This window comes from Humulus lupulus, chromosome 8 (genome assembly GCF_963169125.1).
Source record: "Humulus lupulus chromosome 8, drHumLupu1.1, whole genome shotgun sequence".
NCBI classification, from domain to species: Eukaryota; Viridiplantae; Streptophyta; class Magnoliopsida; order Rosales; family Cannabaceae; genus Humulus; species Humulus lupulus.
Genome location: NC_084800.1, coordinates 111,719,297 through 111,725,856, shown reverse-complemented (window position 1 = coordinate 111,725,856; position 6,560 = coordinate 111,719,297). Strand labels below are relative to the sequence as shown.

At 34.6% G+C, this 6,560-nt stretch overlaps 1 non-coding gene across 1 annotated transcript; it reads left to right on the top strand.

The window, feature by feature from the left end:
- The first annotated feature begins 1,508 nt into the window (after positions 1 to 1,508).
- On the top strand, positions 1,509 to 1,615 carry LOC133798847 (small nucleolar RNA R71). The gene has a single exon (XR_009876064.1). It is a non-coding gene; the product is annotated as a small nucleolar RNA R71 (small nucleolar RNA).
- The last annotated feature ends 4,945 nt before the right edge of the window (positions 1,616 to 6,560 follow it).

Here is a 6,560-nt window from a genome sequence, read left to right as displayed (position 1 = left end):
CTGTTGCAAGGAAAGGTCTACCAAGAATGATGTGAATTTTGGACTCTATACTCACTTCAGATTGAGTGTCCAAGATGAGAAAATCAACAGGGTAATAGAATTTTTCAATTTGAATCAGAACGTCTTCTACTATTCCCCAAGGTTTCTTAACTGATCGATCGGCCAATTGTAGCACCACAGATGTGGGCTTGAGTTCTCCTAGACCTAATTGCAAGTATATTGAATATGGCATGAGATTTACACTTGCTCCTAAGTTTAGAAGGGCTTGACCAAATTCCTGCTCCCCAATTTGGCATGAGATGGTGGGACAACCAGGATCTTTGTACTTAGGCGGTGCCTTGCAGTCAATTACCGCGCTAGCTTGTTCCGCCAAGAATGCCGTTTTCTTGACATGGTGCTTTCTTTTAACGGTGCACAAATCCTTGATAACCTTGGCATAAGCCGGCACTTTTTTGATCACATGCAACAATGGCAAGTTGATCTTCACTTGTGTTAAAAGGTCTAGGATTTCACCATGATTTTCCAGTACCTTTCTAGTGGATTTCAAAGCTTAAGGAAAGGGTGCATTTACTAGAATGCTTATTGGCTCATCATCATTTGGAGCGGACATTGACGTACTCGTTGTCTTAGTTAATGGTGAAACTGTACTTTGACCACTTCGAGTCGAGATGGAATTAACCTCTTTGAAATTTGTATCTGCAGAGGAGGAGGTTTGTGCCATGTGTTGCCCTTTTTGACTGATTAGAGGTTGAGCGGGAAGTCTACCATGCTCTTGAATCGTCAAAGTAGTGTTCAGCTTTGTCATTTGGATTTTCATGTCTTTCATTTCCTCTACCATTTGTGTGAAACAAGATTTGAGCTCTTGAGTTGAGGCTATTTGAGTTTGCGCAAGCATCTGCAAAGTATTCTCTAGAGAATTACTTGACTGCATGTTATTTTGAGGAGCAATGTATGCTTTTGGTGGTTGTTGTTGCTCAGGCCTCCATTGGCTTCCAGATGCTTGGTTTGAATCCTTCAAGCTAAAATTTGGATGGTTGTGCGAACCAGAATTGTAAGTGTTTGAGAAAGGGTTATAAGGCTTCTTATAATCCCCTAAAGCATTGCATTGTTCCTCATTTCCTCTTCTTAACTCACCAAGAGTTGGGCACTCTTGCGGTTGATGTTCCATCCCTCCACAGATGAAGCATGGATCTCGTGTCTCTGCCTTTGCAACCATGTGGATTCCTCTACCTTCTTGAGATTTGAAAGCCTCGGATTTTTGTCTCAATGATTCAATTTGGCTCTTGACGTTGTCATCTTTCCTTAATTGGTAGATTCCAGTTGATCGTGGCTTGTCCATAGGGCTTGGTCCATTCCATGTGTAGGATTTTTCAGCGACATCGTCGAGGTACTCGAAAGCTTCATCAGGATCTTTTTGAAGGAATTCACCATTGCACATCATTTGTACGAATTGTCTTTGTCTGGTTGTGAGACCGTCATAGAAATAGCTTATCAGATGCCAGCTTTCGTATCCATGATGTGGGCATTGATTTATCAAATCTCTAAACCTCTCCCAGACCTGATGGAAAGTTTCATGGTCTTTCTGGATGAAGGTAGAGATTTGCCTCTTAAGGCTGCTAGTCTTATGGGGCAGGAAATATTTGGCAAAGAATGCTTTTGTCATTTCGTCCCATGTTCAGATAGATCTAGGCCTTAAGGAATACAACCAACTTTTTTCTTTGTCTTTGAGCGAGAAAGGAAAGAATTTCAATCTCACAATGTTGGTGACATCAGCTCGGTTGTTGAATGTAGCCACCATCTCTTCGAATTCCCGTATATGCACGCACGAACTCTCATTTTCCAACCCATGGAAGGTTGGTAAGAGGTTAATCATGCCGAGTTTGAAATCAAAATTTGGCATATTGTTGGGATACATTATGCATGAAGGTGTGGCTGTACATGTAGGATGTAAATAATCCTGTAGCGTTCTTTGTTGGACTTCATCTTGATGAGCCATCGTGGGTGGTTCAGGAAGTCTCGGTGAATTGGGAGTGTTTGAACGAATGGAAGAAAATGACAAACTAGGAGAGTTTTCTAAAGTTTCTACTTGTTGTCTCACAAATCTCCCTAGTGCATCTCTGTTTCGTGGGATAAATATTTTTTTATTTTGTAAGTATTATAAGCGCAAGTGTGTAATAGTGTAATAAGTATACACCAAAAATATTCCCAGGCCAATTAAGAAGGCTGCCAAGGTACCACTTTAGGCCCAAGAGCTTTTCTAGAACTCCTCGAGGTTCCTAGAAAAGGTTGGAGGGTAATGCTAACACAGACCTTATTAAAGAACCAATTTTTCTAAGACAGAACAAGTTTGGTTTTTACTAATTTCCACAATTACACAAATGTTCCCAATACTTTTATTTTTATTTTTATTTATGCTTTTTTTTAAAAAAAAAAACCTAAATCTAGAAAATAAATTCCAAACCTAAAAGTAAAATAAATAAAATAAAGAAAAAAATAATTTACTATGTAAACCTTTAATTGTAGAATTACCTCTCCGACAACGGCACCAAAAATTGATATCGCCCAACAACTCCTAAGCGGTCGTAGTAGTAATCGGGCTATGTCGTATCCACAGAGAGGTAAAATACAAGTAAAAAGAAAGATTAGTAAATTAAAAATAATAAACTTTGAAATAATATAACTTTGAAAAAGAATATTTTGTTTTTAACATTAAATAAACAAAATCGAGGAATTAGAATCAGAAAGAAAATATGGAAGGCATAAGTTTCATTCATGCAAACATATATATATATATATATATTTTAATAAAATTGATTCATTCTACTCAACTATAATTCTACACCATTAATTATAGTTGGAAAATATATATAATAAAGCTCACCTGAAAATATGTTCTTTAATTAAATTATACTAACTTCTAATTTAAAAAACCTATCATATTATATACCTTAGAGCGACAAAATACCAATGGCAGAATGCAGTAAAAAGCATATAATATAACAAATATCCTAAATTAAATTAAGAGCCTAAATTACATAAGAATAGCATGACTAGACTTATGTAAAAGACACTAATAAATTTAGAATAAAAATTAGAAGAAAATAAATTTAATTATAACAAAGATATAGAAATGAAGAACAAAATAAAGTATCAATATATTAAAAATATAGTGTGAAACATGAACTTCACTCTAGCTTTTCCACAAGAAAATTTAGCCTAAAATAGACATTGTTTTCACTCAAAGAAATGTAAAAGAAAAATAAGAAAATTAAGAAATAAGTGTTTTTCTCTCCAACAATACTCTCTACACTTCCTTCCACAATTTGATATTTTTTCCTACATTTGGTTATCTATTTATAGTGGAAATAGGACCCAAAATGTGTTAAAATCTTGTACAAAAGAATGGGAAAATGGCTACAAAAACTGATGGAAATGGAGCAAATGGTGTTGGGTCATGGGGGACAAGGAGGCCACGTGGCGGAAGCTGATTGGCTCGGCAACTGGCGCGGCAGGAGCATGGGGGACAGCCGCTAGGAGGTGGGACGCGTGGCGTCTCTTGGTTGGCTCGTCAGGTGTGGCAGGTTGACAGGTGGCAGCGCGTCAGGCGGTAGGTGGTGGCAGCGTGTCAGGCAGCTCAGCTTGGCTCCGTGCGGCTCGGCTGGGCGTAGCTTGGCTGGGCGAATGGCAGACTGCCATGTGGCAGCGTGGGGGGGGGGGGGAGCAGCTGTTGGCTTGGGCCTAGGCTGTTTGGGCTTAATTTTGCGCCATTCCTTCTTCAAAAATACCATTTTCAAATGAAATTAACATTAATATTTTCAAATATAAAATATATGACAATAAATCCATAAAAATATTAATTAAAACTTAATTAATTTTAAACTTTTAAGACTAATAAAATGATATTTTTGAGCACTAATCACTAACTTTTGAATTTTCCATTAATTAATTAAATAAATGTGAAAAATCTATCCATGAAATATATATAGCTGCACGCCACACACAGTCCAGGGACTGTGTGTGTCGTGCAACACCCTATAAATTAGGGATATTTGATTTTTCCACAATTATTTAGTTATATATTCAAACTACCTTATTAGATAAAATCCAACAACTTGATAATTAATTCAAATTTGAATTTACTATCTTTTTAACTAATTATCAAATATAATTAATTATTTGAATAAATATCAATATTTTAAATTCAAATCCAATTTGCACTTATCACATTATTATCTCCCACTCAAATAAAGATATTTAATTAATTCTACCAATTAATTAAAACCAATTTTAATTAATACTAATTTCGAAAATTAAATATTAATTTTATTATAATTTAAAAAATTATAATAATTTAATTATTTATATAATTTCGAAAATTACATAGCAATTAATTATTAATTAATTTAGTTAATTACAACTCATTTTTAATTAATTAATTAATCACTATTATCACATAATTGCATATTTGGCTTGAAGAACAAATTTCTTCTTAAATATGTCTTTTCACCATTTTACCCTTTATATCAACTCTTGCCTTGAATAGTGTTGATAGAGTCGCTGTAGGGACCTATGGACCTATTATTCCAAGCTCCAATAAATTTGAGATTATTAATTAAACTCTTTAATTAAATAATCTTAATTTATTAATCTCATGATTACTTCACTATAAATATGAGACTACACTCTTGTAATTATAAACATTTCATTTACTGAGTACTTTATAATAATAAAGCTTCCATTGATATAATCATTACATACAAATTAACCCTCTAATTACGGTTCATAATTAATCGGGAATAAAATTACCGTTTTTTCCTTTTAATTATATCTTGTTTCCTTAAGTACCATTGACTTTACTAGTGAAAGTTAATTCATAACTAAATTATGAATTTGAGCTCAATAACCTTTTCAGTCCCAAAAGTCAACCCTTAAGAGAACCATTATTCAATCTCTTACAAGAAGGTATAGATTCCACATCTATATACTATGTCCCTAGACATTTACATTACTGAGTTCCCAAAACAAAAGTTTCTAGTCTGATCATTCTGACAGACCCTAACGAGTGAACCAAAGAACTCATATAACATAAACAGGAATTCATAGTAACTTCAAGATTAAGATCTATTTGTATATGATCATCAGTTGATATATTTAATTAATACTTCGGAATGGTATTTAACTAAGTATTAATAAAATATCTGGTCCAGTTCTATATATTATCTAATATATAAAGTACATCCACTAAAGTGTCCTACTACACTTATAATCCGGATCTAGATCACATGTATTCATAATACTAGTGGACCATACTTGGAGTAATTAATCTAAAGATTCCATAACTTTATTTTACTGCGAGCTATTCAATTTCATTTATCTCAAACACAATCTTCCCGTACCAATACGTGGTTGAGATCACATATATGAACTTAGGAATTTTTCTGATATTTACTTAATATTATCGCATAATAATATATTCCATAAAATATATGCATAACAAATTCAATTTATTTGTTTATTTCTTAAAACAATGTCTACTACATATGCTTTCAGGGCATAATTCCCAACAATCTCCCACTTTCCCTAAAGCAAATGAGGCATCTCTCTCATCCCCATATTTCTTACATGCTCCTTAAAAGATTTCATGGATAAAGTCTTTGTGAAATGATCTGCAAGATTATGCTCTGAAGCTATCTTCATAACTGCAACATCTCCTCATTGAACTATCTTTCTTACCAAGTGATACTTCCTCTCGATGTGTTTTCCCCTTTTGTGACTCCGTGGTTCCTTTGAGTTAGCCACTACCCCACTGTTGTCACAATATAGGACTAGTGGCTTATCCACATCTGACACTACTTCCAGATCGAAATAGAACTTCTTGAGCCACACAGCCTCCTTAGCTGCTTCACAAGCTGCTATATACTCAGCTTCCATGGTGGATTCTGCAATGCTGGTTTGTTTAATACTTCGCCAGACTACTGCTCCTCCTCCAAGAGTAAACACAGATCCAAAAGTCGATTTCCAACTTTCTCTGTCTGATTGAAAATTAGAATCAATGTAACCAGCGGGGTTTAGATCTCCACCCGAATATACAAGCATATAATCTCTAGTATTTCTAAGATACTTGAGAATATTCTTCACTGCAATCCAATGAATCAATCCAGGATTGGATTGATAATGGCTGACTATCCCTACTGCATAACAAATGTCAGGTCTTGTACACAACATGACGTACATTAGATTGCCTACCACTGAGGCATAGGTTTATTGTCTCAAATCTTCCTCTTCATGAGGTATTTTGGGACACTGCTCCTTGGAAAGGAATACTGTAGAATGGGTTAGCATATCACCCTTTTTGGAGTTTTGCATATTAAAGCGTTCTAGCACCTTATCAATATAAGTTGCTTGAGACAGTGCCAAAGTCTTATTCTGTCTATCTTTAAGAATTTTAATGCCTAGAACATACTTGGCTTCTCCCAAATCTTTCATTTCAAATTGTTCTGCTAACCAATTCTTTACCTTTGATAATGATGTTACGTCATTGCCAATCAGTAATATATCAT